Source organism: Mytilus galloprovincialis, chromosome 14 (assembly GCF_965363235.1).
Source record: "Mytilus galloprovincialis chromosome 14, xbMytGall1.hap1.1, whole genome shotgun sequence".
NCBI lineage: Eukaryota > Metazoa > Mollusca > Bivalvia > Mytilida > Mytilidae > Mytilus > Mytilus galloprovincialis.
The window spans coordinates 40,242,712-40,261,490 of record NC_134851.1 but is presented as its reverse complement, the minus strand read 5'-3'; the positions used below and the strand labels follow the sequence as shown (position 1 = coordinate 40,261,490).

The following is an 18,779-nucleotide window of genomic DNA, read 5'->3' as shown; positions in this document are numbered from 1 at the left end:
AAGTTTGCTTTCGCAATTTTTTTGTTCTTCCCATGCCGGAATTCTAACCCATGTTACTGAGATATTGTGACACCAAATCTGTACAATTTTTAAACACCAGAGAAGAGCAGATGATTTAAACACTTTTGTGTAATCCAGCATTATATAAGATGTTTTTGTGTCTAATGTTATAGTGCAGTTTGAGCACTCAAAAACATGTTCATTATGTCAACTGGTTGTGTTTGGTTGCTGTCTGCCATATTAAATGGATTTCCTTTTTTTTTGTTTTTTTGCTTAAATTTGTCTATTAGCTTTCTCTTTTGAAATTAAAAGAAAACAGTTCACAAATTAGGTGTGCTGGGCTTATTTTAATTAACCTTCATCAGAAACATACAAACAAAAATTTGACAGCAAATGATGTAGATACCATTATCTTGGGACTTAATAAGCCCATGTATAACAATCTTTAAATTAAGGCTTTTGCTTATTGTTGAAGACTTCAGGTGACCTGTACTTGTTTACATCAGTGCCATATTATAATGGGCTAGTAGTTGTCTCAATTGCAATCATTCCATGTATCCTTGCTTTTGTATCATTTAAAGACTTCAATTCTTAAATCATTTAAGTTAACACATTTTAATTTCAAAACATTCAACAGATATTTCCAAATAACAAATTTTGTAAACAACAGATATAATTGGTAACTGGTAATTATTTTACAGTCAATATGTTTTTATATTTATCAAGAGGCATCATAATCATGTTCATTAAATTCTTTCCTTGTCAGACTGTTACTGATCTCAAAACCAGTGAAAATTGCAAGTAGCTTTTAGTTTCTAGTAGTACTATTTTGATAAGATGTGTAATTTTTCGTCATTTCTTTTGATGTTCTGTTATAATCAGTCAGACTATTTCACCAAGATGTTTTCAAATTCTCCTAGTACTTCAAAGTGCTCTTTTTTCAATAATAATCTGAAATACACAAAATCAACAGGTTAGTAACTTCATAATGTACAAACTTTAACATGTCAGATTAATATGATTAAGAAAATGATGTGCAGCGCAGCCTTGTTATTTGACTGACCAGTTGGTGCATGTTTGGACACAATATTCAAGCTTGATAGATTGTCTGTATTTGGATTTTGATCAAAATTAGGAGAAAAAAAATCCCCCCTCCCCCAATTTTTTTCAACCCCCTTTCAGTAATTACCCCAAAACTTAATCCCATCCTTTTCCTTTGTGGTATGGTACTTTGCAGTACAATTTTAAAGAAATCCATACACTTAAACACAAAATATTGTCTGGAAATTAGAAAAATGCTTGTTTTTGACCCCCTATTTCCTGAACGTTTGAGGCTATTACCCCTTTAAACAATTCCAGTCTACCCTTTGTGATATGGAACCTTGAAGAACAATTTCAGAGAGATTAGTACACTGGCACACAAGTTAATGTCTGGAAACTACAAAAATGCTTCTTTTTTGCCCCTAATTTCTAAACTGTTGATACCATCACCCCAAAAATCAACCCAACCTTCCTTTTTGGTATTAAACCTTGTGTAAAATTTCATGGATATCCATTCGCTTAAACTATATAATTATCCGGAAACCATATGTGTCGACATACATCGCTAACAACAACATCATACCATAATATGACTCAATTTTATTCTTCGAACTTATAAAGATCAGGACGCTGTTTTTTACTTTTTAATTGTTTAACATTTTACAATGGGGGGCTTTTATTTATAGCTTATTACAATATATATGGTAATTATTTTTGCTAAAGGCTGAAAGCAAACCACTGAACTGTCATTGTTCATAAAGATAGTTTTCATGGGCAATCTTAGCACATCTCTTCATTTTTACATGATGATCATTTTGAAAATCAGTCATTGTTATTTGTGGAAACCCTTCTTGGAATTTAGTGAAACTTGAATATATAAGCATTACCATTTTTATGATAAAAAAAATTCAAAATATTTTCATTTCCTGTATCTACATGATCTAATTAATAAAGGATTTTAGTATTTTTGCAGTTAACATTAATCTGTAGCTTCTTTCTAGGGTTTAATATAAAACAAAGAGTGCACACGCTGAAATGTCTCGCCTTCTTTTGTAGTCCTTAAAATAAAGCTTTATTACAATTGAAACATAACCTTAACATTAACCTAAAAAACTAAAAATTGACCACTAAACCATGAAAATGAGGCCAAGGACAGGCAAGGTGAGATGAACCATACAAGGCACACATCTATACAGCTAATAATTCTTCCATACAACTAATATATTTCCATACACCTAATATAGTTATTATAGCAGTAGACTTATTGCATATATTATTAGATAAAAAGACAAAAACTCAAAAACTTAACTTTGACCACTGACCATGAAAATGAGGTCAAGGGCAGATGACACATACCAGCTAGAAATGTACACCTAACAATCATTCTGTTATTATTTCCATACACCAAATATATTAGACCTATTGCAAATAGTATATGAAAAACAGAAAAAAAAACACAAAAACTCAACTATAATCACTGAACCATGGAAATGAGGTCAAGGTCAGATGACACCTGCCAGTTGGACATGTACACCTTATAGTCCTCCATACACCAAATATACTAGACATATTGCTTTTAGTATCTGAGATATGGACTTGACGGTCACCAAAACTTAACATGTTCACTGATCCATGAAAGGAGGTCGAGGTCAAGTGAAAACTGTATGACAGCCATGAGGACCTTGCAAGGTACTCACATACCAAATATAGTTATCCTATTACTTATAATAAGAGAGAATTTCACTTTAAAACCCAGATGCTCCGCAGGGCACAGCTTTATAGGACCACAGAGGTCGAACCCTGAACAGTTGGGGCAAGTATGGACACAACATTTAAGCTTGATACAGCTCTGAATTTGGATTGTGATTAAATAATTGACACAAGATAGGTTTCTGACACAGAATGAATGTGGTCTAAGAACTTACACTTAATAAACTGTTATCACAGAGATATGTATCCCCTTTTTGTAATTTTGATTATGCAATGTTGAAATTAAATAGCAATATTTTAACATGTAAGTTATGCAAATATTCATGTAATTTTGATAATGCAATGTTGAAATTAAATAGCAATATTTTAACATGTAAGTTATGCAAATATTCAAAGTCTATGAACAATGACTGAAGGTACATGGCTAAACAATCTCCATGGAATGAGATGTGCCAATGATAAATATAATACAACTGCATACCAATTACCATTGACTCATAATAAGTAGTTCCCTTTAAACGAACCTAAACACAAACATTAACTTTTAAACTATGTAAAAGTTTCAAAGTCAATGAACCATGATCAGGGGTGGGGCTATATAATCTCCATGAAAACAACACTTTCAAATGACAATAAATTTGCATACCAAATATCATTGACTTAACATTAGCAGTTCATCTTAAACTGATATTATCACAAACTAATACATGTAAACTAAGCAAAAGTTTCAAAGTCAATAGACCATGACTGAGGGGGCAGGGCCAAATATTCTCCATGGAAATGAGATGTGCTAATGTTTATAAAACTGAACACCAATTAACATTGGCCTACCACTAATGGTTCCCCTTGAACTGACCTTATCACAAACTAATACATATTAACTTAGCAAAATTATCAAAGTCTATAGACCATGACTAAGGAGGCGGAGTCAAAAAATCTCCATGAAAATGAGATATGCCAATGCTTATACAACTGCATACCAAATATCATTGACCTACCACTAGTGGTTCACCATAAATTGACCTAATCACACACTAATACATTGTTGATGCTGTCGCCGCGGGGAACACCATACCTATGTCTCATTTTTTTACTCCGTCAAGGCGAGAAAAAAACTTATAAATTTTAAATTGGACATTTACCTATTATGGTCAAATATCCAAAATATAAATACATGGTTAGATTCAGCATATCATCATGATCATAGAACCCCAAGAATTCAATTTTTGATGAAATCAAATAATGTGCAATTTTAGTCCCTTTAGACCTCAAGCATGTCAATGTGGATCAATTTGATAACCAGGCCCAAATATTAAAATTCTAAATACACGGTTAGATTCAGCATATTAAAGAACCCCATTTTTGTTGAAATCAAACAAAGTTTAATTTGAACCCCGATTTGGACAAAGTCCATAATCAAAAATCTAAGTACATGTTAAGATTCAGCATCAAAGAAGTCCAAGAATTCAACTTTTGTTAAAATCAAACAAAGTTTAATTTTGGACCCTTTGTACCTTAATGTAGATTAATTTGAAAACAGGACCAAAAATTAAAAATCTAAGGGTGCTATAAACAGTTTCGTATAAAAAACTAGGGGTAATTCCCCCGACTAAAAATAGACTTGGAGGGAAGTCCCTTTTTATCAACATAATTGGTATAAAAGTATCATGTTTTTTATATTTAATTGTAAAATTAAGTTAATTAGCTTCAATTAAAACAGGTTGAATGATTAAAATAATTTTTAAAAATTAGATTAAATACACATGTTTTAAGGGGAGACAAACTGTAAACATCCTGTTTTTTTGGCAGTGAAAAGTGCAAAACTTATTTGCACCCACTGTATCTCTTTTCGAAGCAGGCGAACGTAGCCTGAAGCATAAATTTTTAGAAAGACCAGGTAAAAACCTATGAAATTCATACTGTTTTGAATATGAAAAATGTGCATGTATCATGTCTGCATGGGTGTGCACATGGCCTGATTTCATGTTTTTTATGCATAGATTAGGCAATGTTTTTCCCATTGTCTCTGGATAAAACTTTTTGGTACTATTAAAAGTACAATTTATTTTTATTTCATTATAAACTAGAGAAAATTCTGATTCTAATGATATAGTTTTATACAAGTATATTCATTAACATTAACACCACTAAGGGTCAATTATAGATGGTCCCTCAAAATATGACGTCATAGAAAACAAGAATGTGTCCCCAGTACACGAATGCCCCACTCGCACTACCATTTTCTATGTTCAGTGGACCGTGAAATTGGGGTAAACCCTCTAATTTGGCATTAAAATTTAAAAGATCATATCATAGGGAACATGTATACTAAGTTTCAAGTTGATTGGACTTCAACTTCATCAAAAACTACCTCGACCAAAAACTTTAACCTGAAGCGGGACAGACGGACGAACAGACGAACGAACGAACAGACGGACGGACGCACAGACCAGAAAACATAATGCCCCTCTACTATCGTAGGTGGGGCATAAAAACTGTTGATTGCACCCTAAATACATGGTTAGATTTGACATATATACAAGAACCCAAATAATTCATTTTTTGATGAAATCAAACAAAGTTTAATTTTGGACCCTTTGGACCCTCATTCCTTAACTGTTTGGGACCAAAACTCCCAAAATCAATAACAACCTTCCTTTTGTGGTCATAAACTTTGTGTTAAAATTTCATAGATTTCTATTCACTTATACTATTAAAGTTATGTGCAAAAACCAAGAAAAATGCTTATTTGGGCCCTTTTTGGCCCCTAACTCCTAATCTGTTGGGACCAAAACTCCCAAAATCAATTTGAAACTTCCTTTTCTAGTCTTTAACCTTGTGTTTAAATTTAATAGGTTTCTATTTACTTATACTAGTTATAGTGTGAAAACCAAATGTCTTCAGATGACAACGACGACGCCAACCTCATACCAATATACGACCAAAATTTTGAATTTTTGCAGTCGTATAAAAATCTTAACTTTTTTTTCAAGTAGACACTCAACCATGAAAATTAGGTCAAGGATATTAGACATGTGACTGAGAGAAACTTGGTAACCTGAGGCATTTTGGTATATATTCAAAGTATGAAGCATCCAGGTCTTCATCCTTCTAAAATATAAAGCTTTTAAGAATTCAGCTAACTCCGCTGCTGGCCCCCAGAACATTATATATATGTCAAGCTTTCTGCAACAAAAGTTGCAGACTCGACAATAAGATGATGTGGTATAATAGTCTATTTTCACATTATCAACTTTTGACTTGGATTCTATGTTTTTTCAACAGGTTTTAATACCTTCTCTGTGGTAAGATATCTTGGTACTCTGTCACTACAAACACCCGAAAGAAGTAAATTCAAAAATATAAATGGTGCAATTTTGGCGGAAGGTTTACTGTTTTCTGATGATTTAGTCATGTATAGAAAACATAATGGCATATGCATTAAACAGTTAACTTTCCTCAAATTTGTTCCGATTAAAGTGGGTACATGTAAATAGGAAATTTGTCTATTGCCAATGACACAATATCCACCTTGAATGACATGGACATCAAATAACTGATACCATGGATACTGTGTCATACTTTCACAGATTTCTATGAAACTTTGCAGATGCTTTTATGATTGCATTTTTAGTTGTGCTAATGTTGATGGTATGTTTTAATATACATGTACTGCCCACTTTAAACAAATTTTATTGTTTCACATACAGTTATTACCATCTTACCCAATACATTTGATGCATACTCGAGGTACATGTATTAATACAAATATAAACATTACTTTAAATTTATGTTTACCTTCATTTGATATCCTTAATCTTCAGTCAAACTTTCCGACTGACCTCAACCATTTTTTTGTCAACAGAGGAAATTTACCTCCTTTATCTACAATAAAATTCTAATTAAAACTAGACCTTACAAAAAACTCTGTGGCTAATTTATTAAATAATTAGGAGTTGACTGACAATTTCAACCATTCATGATACTTATTTGATGATCTTTTCTTGTTGGTCATTTTTGCGACTTAAACTAAAATTTCTCTCCATCTATATGTTATTTGTTTAGATGACATCAAGTGATGGCTATAATCATTCATTTATAGGTCTAGGTTAGCTTTTAAGGGCATACGATACAGTTACAGAGGAGGTAATGACGTTGCTAATGCAAAATGTTATTTTCGCGACATCAAACTTTAACATACCAGAGAAAAATGCATTTTTCGACTGATTTTTATCATTCAAACTGAATTTATTTGAAAACGAGTTCATGGAACCCCATTTTTCAAAACAGCAATTTGTTTGACTTTCAATTTGCAGGGAGATTATGTGACCCAAATTTGATAAAACTTTAAATAAAGGATTTTTTTTAATTTTGATAAACATAAAGCCAAAAATGACATATTTTTCCTAAATTCATGAACATTTGATAAATACGAGTTATTTCGGAATAAAAAATGCATAATTTTTTAGGATACTTATAAAATACAGAAATTACCGATTATTTAAAATCATAAGAAACCTCAAATTAAAAAAAAATATGCATATGTTTTTTATAACTAAATGGTTAGTTTTCATTAAACAACTTATGTACATATACTTTTTTCTGATGAAAATTCTTTAATTTGTCCACATTTAGAAGAAGAGTACTTATTTTTAATTGCTTGCTGCCAGCAAGCAATTTGCCGACATATTTTCAGTATGCATAGTGACCCGAGCGTAACCCTCCTCGTAAAAATCTGGTGACCACAATACGCATGGATCTGTCATTGAAATAAACAAATATCTGATTATACATGTTAAACACGTGCTCAATACCCATGCTTTTTGTGATTTGTTTACTATAAGGTGACAATTGGTTAAACTCGGCTTCAAATCACGGCATTTAATGAGCAGCCATATTTGTTCAATCATAACAAACAGAGAGAGAAAAAAAATGGCGATTAATATATGATATATTTGTGAAAATAATGATAAAATCCTGCACATAGGACTAAGTTTATGAATGTATACATCCATTGGTTCAAGAATTGGACAAACATTATTTTTCACCACTCACTCGTTTCATATGACTTTAACAAACTAGTGTCGCTCACCTTGGTCTATGTGAATATTAAACAAAGGACACAGATGGATTCATGACAAAATTGTGTTTTGGTGATAGTAATGTGTTTGTAGATCTTACTTTACTAAACATTCTTGCTGCTTACAATTATCTGTATCTGTAATGAACTACGTCCAGTTAGTTTCAGTGGAAAATTATAGTGAAAATTTACAAATTTTAAGAAAAATGGTTACAATTTGACTATAAAGGGCAATAACTCCTTAGGAGGTCAATTGACCATTTTGGTCATATTGACTTAATTGTAAATCTTACTCAGCTGAACAATATTGCTGTTTACAGTTTATCTCTATCATGTCTATAATAATATTCAAGATAATAACCAAAAACAGCAAAATTTCCTTAAAATTACCAATTCAAGGGCAGCAACCTAACAACTGGTTGTCCGATTCTATCATTCATCTTAAAAAATTCTGGGCAGATAGATGTTGACCTGAATAATAATTAAACCCCATGTCAGATTTGCTCTAAATGCTTTGGTTTTTGAGTTATAAGCCAAAAACTGCATTTTACCCCTATGTTCTATTTTTTGCCGTAGCAGACATCTTGGTTTGCCCGGTCACAAAACACAATTTTTAAACTAGATAGCCTAATAATGATTCTGGCTGTGTTTGGTAAAATTTGGCCCAGTAGTTTCAGAGGAGAAGATTTTTGTAAAAGTTAACTAAGATTTACGAAAAATGGTTAAAAATTGACTATAAAGGGCAATAACTCCTAAAGGGTCAACTGACCATTTTGGTCCTGTTGACTTATTTGTAAATCTTATTTTGCTGAACATTTTTGCTGTTTACAGTTTATCTCTATCCATAATAATATTCAAGATAATATCCAAAAACAGCAAAATTTCCTTAAAATTACCAATTCAGGGGCAGCAACCCAACAACAGGTTGTCCCATTCATCTTTAAATTTCAGGGCAGATAGATCTTGACCTGATAAATAATTTTACAACTTGTCAGATTTGCTCTAAATGCTTTGGTTTTTGAGTTATAAGCCAAAAACTGCATTTTACCCCTATGTTCTATTTTTAGCCATGGCGGCCATCTTGGTTGGTTAGCCGGGTCAAAAAACACAAATTTTAAACTAGATACTAAATGATGATTGTGGCCAAGTTTGGTTTAATTTGGCCCAGTAGTTTCAGAGAAGAAGATTTTTGTAAAAGATCATGGAGATTTACGAAAAATGGTTAAAAATTGACTATAAAGGGCAATAACTCCTAAAGGGGTCAACTGACCATTTTGGTCCTGTTGACTTATTTGTAAATCTTATTTTGCTGAACATTTTTGCTGTTTACAGTTTATCTCTATCCATAATAATATTCAAGATAATATCCAAAAACAGCAAAATTTCCTTAAAATTACCAATTCAGGGGCAGCAACCCAACAACAGGTTGTCCCATTCATCTTTAAATTTCAGGGCAGATAGATCTTGACCTGATAAATAATTTTACAACTTGTCAGATTTGCTCTAAATGCTTTGGTTTTTGAGTTATAAGCCAAAAACTGCATTTTACACCTATGTTCTATTTTTAGCCATGGCGGCCATCTTGGTTGGTTAGCCGGGTCAAAAAACACAAATTTTAAACTAGATACTAAATGATGATTGTGGCCAAGTTTGGTTTAATTTGGCCCAGTAGTTTCAGAGAAGAAGATTTTTGTAAAAGATCATGGAGATTTACGAAAAATGGTTAAAAATTGACTATAAAGGGCAATAACTCCTAAAGGGGTCAACTGACCATCTTGGTCGTGTTGACTTATTTGTAAATCTTACTTTGTTGAACATTATTGTTGTTTACAGTTTATCTCCATCTATAATAATATTCAAGATAATAACCAAAAACAGTAAAATTTCCTTAAAATTACCAATTTAGGGGCAGCAACCCAACAATGGGTTGTCTGATTCATCTGAAAATTTCAGGGCAGATAGATCTTGACCTGATTAACAATTTTACCCCATGTCAGATTTGCTCTAAATGCTTTGGTTTTTGAGTTATAAGCCAAAAACTGCATTTTACCCCTATGTTCTATTTTTAGCCATGGCGGCCATCTTGGTTGGTTGGCCGGGTAAAAAAACAAAAATTTTAAACTAGATACATCAATGATGATTGTGGCCAAGTTTGGTTTAATTTGGCCCAGTAGTTTCAGAGGAGAAGATTTTTGTAAAAGTTAACGACGACTGACGACGGACGCCAAGTGATGAGAAAAGCTCACTTGGCCTTTTAGACCAGGTGAGCTAAAAACAATTTGTGTTTATCTTTTATAACAAAAAAATTATGTCTTTTCTTCGAAAAAAGAAAATACGGCCACATATCTGAATTTTGAGCAAATATACAAAATTTCGACCTCATTTTTCTCAAAAAGTAGCACATGAAGGTATATTTTTTTATTACATTTTTGATTTAATCAGGTAAAAAATAGCCTATGCAAATTTTCACGAACTTGTAAATACAGGATCAAAACTGTACGGTGTGCCCTTAAGAGAAATTCAGCCAATTGTGTAAGGACAAGGATAAAATATTGATTATTAGAACATGCTTTCAGTAACTGCTAAATCTCAGATTTGTATTTCATGTGTTTTTGTTTTAGGATTTTTTATTGTGCTTTGACTTTGTATTGATCTTAGAATTAAGCCCTTTTCAAATGGTTTATATAGTTTGCTAGTTGGAATGTTGCACCACTGTCATAGGTTAGAAGGAGGGTTTCGTGCCAGCAACCATTTTTAATGTTTTACAAACTCCATGTGTCTGTCTCAATTCAGGAGCTTGTAATTCAGTAGTTTGTTGCTGTATATCATAACAGTTTATCGTTCAATGTTTTGTTAATAAATCAGGCCCTAAGTTGTTCACTGGTAATTTCAAGTCCTTGATGTTGTATAGCTCATTGTTGAAGGATGTACAGTTACCTATGGTTGTTAATTTTTGTCTCACTGGTCTCTCATGGAGAGTTGTTTCATTTACAATCATACCACATCTTCTTATTTTTACAAAACATTTAAATAAGTATACTTCACCTTAGAAGCTGCAAACAAACTGGTACAGTCCAAGTTCCTTTTCTCTTTGTTTCTTCAACATCATTTGTATGAATGTATCTGCAACATCTACAAGGAAAAATTGTTTCTGTAAAAATGATAAACGTACTTCAATCTTATACTTAATAAAAAAAAAATGGGGTCACCGTTCACAACCTGCCTTCGAAAGAAGCATACATTTTTGTAAAGGTACCTTTTTTCTGTTGAACTAATAGCAGAAATAGAGGTACATGTAATACCGAAATAAGAGAACTTAATTACAGAAATCGCTCAAATTTTACAATAGTTTAGTTTAAGAACAGCTTAATTGAAAATAATAATAAAAAAAAAGGTCACGGATGAGTTCCAAAAATGGCATTTTTATACCAAAGGGAGATAATTTTGAGCAATTTTAATGATATCTACATTTTACAATTCATCTGAGGCCATCAAAAATTGATTTTTTAAAATTATTTTTGTACCATATGATAAAGTAACAACTCTTGCACGTTAAAGACACCCTTGTAGATTTCGAAAAAGAGTAGGCTAATGCTGCTACAAGGCAGCACTCGCACCCGCAAAGTGGAAAGGGATTGATATAAGTTGTAAAACTTGTTTCCCAATCCACTATAAATAAATATGTTTAAACTAAAGTAACAACTACTTAAGGTAACAAATAAAAGAAGTAGGTAAGGTTCCGATTTTGGCCTCACATTTCAAATTCATCTAACGAAAGATTTTGGACACTTTTTAAACTCTTAACTGTCTATTTCAATTGATTCAATTAGTTAATGTGAAAGATTTTGACTGACTTAGTCATTAAAAACGCTCAGATTCAAGCTTTCGTATGAAAAATCTATTGAATTTGCCAAAAAATGTCACTTTTCTGATGGTTTTTGTCAAAAAATGAAAGTGGCCGCATCTGTGTTCATCAACCTTTACATGTATATATATATTATGTATTATCATTAAATACAATTAAAGAACCTTAGTGAGCACACTTACATACCCCACGTCCCCACATTGTCATTGGAGAAATTAAATTAGTGTAAGAAAAAAAAATTGTATAAGAAAAATTAATTTCCTGCCAATATGCACATCTAAATAGTATGTCCTTATTATCTACAAAATTTCATGAAATTCTGTTGTGTGGTTTCAGAGGAGTTGAGATGACAAACTGTTGCAGAAGTACATTGAAGCAAATAAGTAACTCCTAGAAAAAAAATTGAATCACAATTTCCCGTCGATATGCAGAACTACATCGTATGTCCTTAATATCTGAAAAGGTTTCGTGAAATTCTGTTGTGTGGTTTGAGAGGAGTTGCCATAACAAACTGTTGCAGTAAAACATTGAAGTAAATAAGTTCAAAGGGGCGTAACTCCTAGGAAAAAAATTGAATCGCAATTTCCTGTTGATATGCACAACTACATAGTATGTCCTTATTTCTGAAAAGGTTTCATGAAATTTTGTTGTGTGGTTTGAGAGTAGATGAGATGACAAACTGTTGCAGTAGTAAAAGTAAATAAGTTCAAAGGGGCGTAACTCCTAGAAAATAAATTGAATCGCAATTTCCCGTCGAATATGCACAACTACATAGTATGTCCTTATTATCTGAAAAGGTTTCGTGAAATTCTGTTGTGTGGTTTGAGAGGAGTTGCGATGACAAACTGTTGCAGTAGTACATTAAAGTAAATAAGTTCAAAGGGGCGTAACTCCTAGAAAAAAATTTGAATCGCAATTTCCCGTCAATATGCACAACTACATAGTATGTCCTTATTATCTGAAAAGGTTTCATGAAATTCTGATGCATGGTTTGAAAGGAGTTGTGATGACAAAAAACAGGACTGACGGACAGACGAACAGGTCAAAAACATTATACCCTCCGCAACTCGTTGCATGGGGTATAATTAACATTTCAATATTATAAATGAACACGAATAATTACAATATCATAATGTAAGGGGAAAATTTACACTTTCATTTAAGACAGAAACCGTCTAAAATTTACCAAAAAATCTAAAATTTTGAAGATTTCAGTAATTTAGCATAACTTAATGATGCTACATGTAGACTAGTACCTGATATATGCATTGTATTGTCAAAAACATCCTATATCTATTTAGCAGAAGCATGCTACTTTCCAATAAATAGCTTAAGGATCACATTTTCACAATTTTGTAAAACTGCTATATTTTGTGGCCAAAAAGGGGTCTTACTGAATCTACTCCTTTGTAATGAAAAAATAAATGTTTATTTTTCTCTTAAATTTTTATACATGTACCCTTGAGCCTCCTTATTGTAACTTATAGTAGTTTCTGGTTTTATCATTGTTGCAGGCCATACAGTGACCTAAAGTTGTTAATTTCTAATGTAATTGTGTCTATTGTCTAGAGACAAGATTTGTCTCATTGGCAATCATACAGTATACCATATTTTCTTTTTAATTTGTTGACTTAATATTCTGAATATTTCAACACCTATTCACATATTTTTAAACTAGAAATCAATGGTGGATCTAGAAATTTTCATAAGAGGGGGCCCTTTTACTGCCTAAGAGGGGGTCCCTACTTGAGTCATTCCCTATACTCTTGATTTGAGAGACCACCATACCGTTTCATCAGATAATAATCCCTGACAGTAGTTTGTCCATATACATATATATATATAAATATCTTATATTGTGTGTTTTAAGTAAATATATGAAAATCTAGAATAATACTGAAATATAAGTCTATGGTATCAATATCAGTTTATGATGTATTTGTATACATAGAATTGGCTTGACTTGTTCCATGAATCGTTATTTCATTTGTGTGTTGTTTTAATATTATTTATTATCTGTATTTGGATCACGCCTCTATTGAGCTCTTTCCAATAAAATATTGAATTGAATTGAATAAACAGGAATCTCGGGAGGGGGCACTTCCTATACATATAAGGTGTCAGCTGGGAACAGTATATTTAATACATGTACACATGTTCCCAATGCATAGTCGGATCCTTGTCTGTTTGAAATTACTATTACAATGCTATTTTTTGCAATATATTTCATTAATTCAGATAGTTTATAAGACCATGAATTTTCTCTATTTGTGAGAGTTTTGTCCACTTCAAAAGCAGCCTTGAAAATTTCATGCGGACCACCAGACCGTTCACCAATATCACTGAGACGCTCATAATATTTATACATAAGTTGATAACATTTAATGCGAATGGGTAAAGTGCCTAATTCACACCGCACTGCTAGATTGGAAGACTTTCCATGAACCACAAGTATGTTTTTAAATATGGAGTTTTGTGTTTTGTCTAATTTACTTTTGTCTATAAATGCTTCAAAATTTGGTTTGAATTCTGATAACCATACTTCTGATCCATAAGTTAAAATAGGAGTTATCATTGAATTAAAAAGCTGGAGCCAAGTCTTAACAGACAAATTTTCACTATATGGTAGTTTTGACTTCAATGCAAAATATGCTGTTTTAGCTTTATCTAAGAGGCTTGACACTGCTTGTATAAATTTTCCAGAGCTACATGTATGAAAATCAACTCCTAAGTATTTATAACAATCAACAATTTCAATTGCATTAGAACTGTAATAAAAGTAAACGTTTTTTTAATTTACTTTTAGTTTTAGAGAAAATTATAATTTTTGTTTTCTTAAGGTTCAAGTCCAGTTTCCATTCAGTACTATGTTTTTGTAAAGAATCAAGAGAGTTCTGGAGACCATCTGCATATTCCGATATCAATAATAAATCATCAGCATACAATAAATGGTTCACTTTTTGACCATTTAAATTTACTGCACTAGTTAAGTTTGTATCTAAAGTATTTTTCTATGTCATCAACAAATAAATTACTGTAAATTCAGAAATTATTGCGTGCATTTATTATTGCGATTTTGTCATTTTAGACTTAAATGCGATTTTAATTATAATGATTTTGAGAAAAATCCTGTTTAATTCATATCAATGATTTTAAAATGCGAGTTAAAATTATTGCGTTTACAAGTCTGTCGCATTTTTCGCAATAATCAAAACCTCGCAATAATTTCTGAATTTACAGTAAATAAAGTTGGACTTAAACTGTCACCTTGTTTGACACCCTGATTATCAAGAAAAGGCTTGGTAAACATATTTTGATATTTACATGAATATAAGGTATTAGAGTACATGTCATGCAGTATATTATAAAATTTGCCTTGTATTTCTTTATTTTGTAATTTTAAGAACATAGCTGATCTCCAGACACTGTCAAAAGACTTTTTAAAATCTACAAAACACACATATAGTTTCTTTTTACATTTAAACAAATATTTGTTTATTATTGTTTTTAAAATAAAGACATGATCTACAGTTCTGTAATTTTTTTCTAAAACCACCTTGATTTGAAAATAATAAATTATGTGTTTCAAGAAAATCACCAAGTCGTTTTTGTAAAATGGATGTAAAGACTTTACCAAGACAGCTTGTTATGCTTATACCTCTATAGTTCCCACAATCAGATGGGTCACCAGATTTATAAATTGATGTCAATAGAGAAATGTTCCAAATTTTGGGGAATTTTTCTGAGTTAACTATCTTATTAAAAAGTTTGGTCAAAAGTAAAACTAGAGTGTTTGACCACACCTTTAGAAATTTATTAATTATCAAATCAGGACCTCCAGATTTTCCCTTTTTTAACTTCTTAATACAGTCTTTGATTTCTTTACGTGTAATAGGGACATTAAGGGATGTATTAGAAAAGTTGTGATTTTTGTTCTCTATATTTTGATTTGTATCAGTTGTATCATTATTACTTGAAGCAAGCAAATTTCTATAGTGAATCTCCCATTCTTTGGCAGAAATAGCAGGCTCACAATTATTATGACGTCTTGTAAGTTGAACGGCTTTTATATTTTTTTTCTTTGACGCCTTACTTAGTTCGTCGAAGTAAGGCTTCAAAGAAAAAAAATATAATAGCCTTTCAAGCTGTCATAATTATTTGGACTAGGACATTTTTACCTAGGAATTCAATACTAATGACATGGACATGATTTTCTAGGAAAATATGACATGGACATGATTTCCTACGAAAATTAGTCTGGAGACAAATTTTATTTAGGCCACACCAATTTTATTTCTTGTTCTACGGATTTTTGGACTCCGAAATTTGGGGCGAGCGAGCGATTTGAAAATTTCAATAAAAAAATATTTAATTTGCAAATTTTTGAGGCGAAGCTTGAAAAGTAAAGGCGAGCGATTATAATTTTTTTTTGTAAACATAAAATAGTGGGTTTTGACAATATTAAAACTTGATTTATCACTTGTACTTTGACATTTTTTTAATTTCTAAGGTATTTTTTCCCTGTTCACCAAGAAATAATTACAAAATGTAAATCTGGTCTATGTACATTGTATGAGTGACTGACAATGAGACAATTCTCCATCCAAGTCATAATTAGTTTGGGGGCAACCCCTAATGTTATAAATATCCCTTTTACATGTTTTATAAGGGATCAATATAAGTTATAATATATTTGTTTGTACAAAAGGGCTCATATTTTCTCATAGAACTATATATCTATCTGGTATTAAATGGTCAAAACCTGTCAAAGAATTTTGTAATATTCCTGGACTAACCATGTTAACACATTTACTTTAACAACAGTTTAATATTATTCAAAATAAGTGGACCCCTCTTTTAGAAAAAGTTGTTTAAAATATAATGTAACTCTCCTCTTTTTGAGTACGGTACAAAATTCTAAGTTTTCAAAGGTTTTGTATAGAAGAACTATACAAATCCTTGGTATTTCTATTTTCTTTTCTACATCAGTAAAATGACCCCTTGTCTGAGAGAGGGTTGTTCTCAACCTGATAATAACAAACACAGGTCAAAGTACGGCCTTTTACACAGGGCTTTGATACATATCAAACAGCAAGCTATAAAGGACCCCGACATTATTAGCGTACACAATTCTAACAGGAAAACCAACAATCTAATTTATATATCCAAACGGGAAAATACCAACCCGTACGAAATTATAAGGCGTATTACGCCTGGAAATAAGGCGTAAACCAGGCGTAAGTGGTAGTTACGTGTCTAGATCCAAGCGTAAGGGAGCAGGAAACGTAAATTTGTAGTCCTTACGGGCGTAGAAAAAAGCAGTTAACCTGGCGTAAATTGAAATAAACAAGGCGTAAGTTTTCTTACGGGCGTAAATTGAAATAGGAAAGACGTAAATTTTCTTACGGGCGTAAAACTGTTGGTATGGCGTAAATAGAAATACCCATAATGCTTTGTTTAAAGGATCATGGGATTTTTTTTTCAAAATTTGGCTCTTTGGTTTTAGTGTGTAAAGGTTGGACACATGGCATCTTCATATATTCAGGGATAATTTGCTTGTTTTGTGCTTTTTGGAAGAATCTGAAATTGGAAATACTGAATCTAATAAATAAATGAAAATTGTGAAATAAAAGGAAAGTAGTTATGCATGGTAAATAATAATAATGTGAGTATAACTAAGTTATTTAAAAGTATTATGTTCTATCAGAATTTTTTAAATCCCAAAACCTTTATCCTTGGATAAATAACATTAAAATCTTTTACTTAAAGTTAAATTGCAGTATTATCATTTATAAATTAGTTCAAAAGACAATCATTTTCAAAAACAACTTAGTTAAAATGCTATTTCAAGAAAAAATAGTTGTTATAATTCTGATTTAAACTTAAACTTATTTGAGCCATTGTCTGCATAAAATGTATTTATTTCTATATTAGCTTCTTCAATGGTTAATATTTCAAGTTTTTTGTCAAACAATAAGAAATAAAAGCAACAGTACAGAAGTTTGTATCAATACACAAAAGTACACAGCTTAGGGTTAATACACTGAACTAAAATAAGTGTAGTATTATGTAAGGATATTACGCCTGGTTTATTTATTGACCAGGCGTACTCATTTGCATATTACGCCTATTTTTTTGTGAACCAGGCGTACTCATTTAAATATTACGCCTAATTTTACGCCTGGTTTACGCCTTAGTTACGCCTAATTTACGCCTGGTTTACGCCTGGTTGACGCCTGGACATGCATTCAGTAAACACTGCAATGCCGCCAGGATAAAGTATGATTTTTACGCCTGGTTTCCGTGTCATATACGGGCGTCACAGTTCGTACAGGTTTGAACAACATCAACAAAAGATAACTGCTGAACGACATGCCCCTGAATCAATCAGGACAGGTGCATAAACATGCAGCGGCTATGGATAGTTTTGTTTCACCAGCATACAATATAATTGCAGTTGAAGGCAAATCCTTCAGAAGTTTTTTGTACTTTATTCTAACAACGAACATTTTTTGATAGGGAATATAAGTAAGGGGGAAAGAAACCAATTTTTTGTTCTTCACAGGTATTTCCGATGTTATAAATTCATATCGTAGCACTCCCACTTTGGATAAATAGGTTTCTTGCTGAAACAAATATTCTCACAGATATTTACACAGTGTGGTGGGGTGCTTTTATGTTTAAAATCGTTATATACAGGTTAGACTGTGATTTTAAAAACAAATGTTGATATCTTTTTATAATATTTACACAAAAAAAAACGGTGCGGGAAATGGACATGATTACATTTCCGGATGCGGGAAGCGGGAATATAAAAAAAAAATCGGTTTTGAAAAAAATAGGTGCGGGCGGGTCCGTCGAACAAGGAATCAAATTGGTGTGGCCTTACAGCTAATTTCCTATAAATGCATGTAATGCAAAACTTTGGTTGGCTTGCCTTCTTTGTTTGTATAATTGTTTATACAAGCTTTGCTAATATGATTGACATGATGGTCATCTTTATATAATATATATACCCGTATGAGAATATTAGGAGGATTCCGCTTAAAAATAGCAGGAACCCAGGCGGAATCCACCTAAAAA

The 18,779-nt window shown here is 32.0% G+C and overlaps 2 long non-coding RNA genes across 3 annotated transcripts in view; one reads left to right on the top strand and one right to left on the bottom strand.

Moving 5' to 3' along the window:
* LOC143058247 (uncharacterized) overlaps positions 1 to 18,779 on the top strand; it is a 30,738-nt gene that overhangs the window by 787 nt on the left and 11,172 nt on the right. The window contains exon 1 of one of the 2 annotated variants that reach the window (XR_012972968.1): positions 4,427 to 4,648. The exons of the other annotated variant lie outside the window; for it this stretch is intronic. This is a non-coding gene — a long non-coding RNA (uncharacterized LOC143058247). Of the gene's footprint in view, positions 1 to 4,426; positions 4,649 to 18,779 lie in introns of those variants that run through there. 2 annotated transcript variants of the gene reach the window in all.
* On the bottom strand, positions 600 to 12,076 carry LOC143058248 (uncharacterized). The gene is made up of 3 exons (XR_012972970.1): positions 10,877 to 12,076; positions 6,550 to 6,636; positions 600 to 951 (listed from the first exon to the last, which is right to left on the bottom strand). It is a non-coding gene; the product is annotated as an uncharacterized LOC143058248 (long non-coding RNA).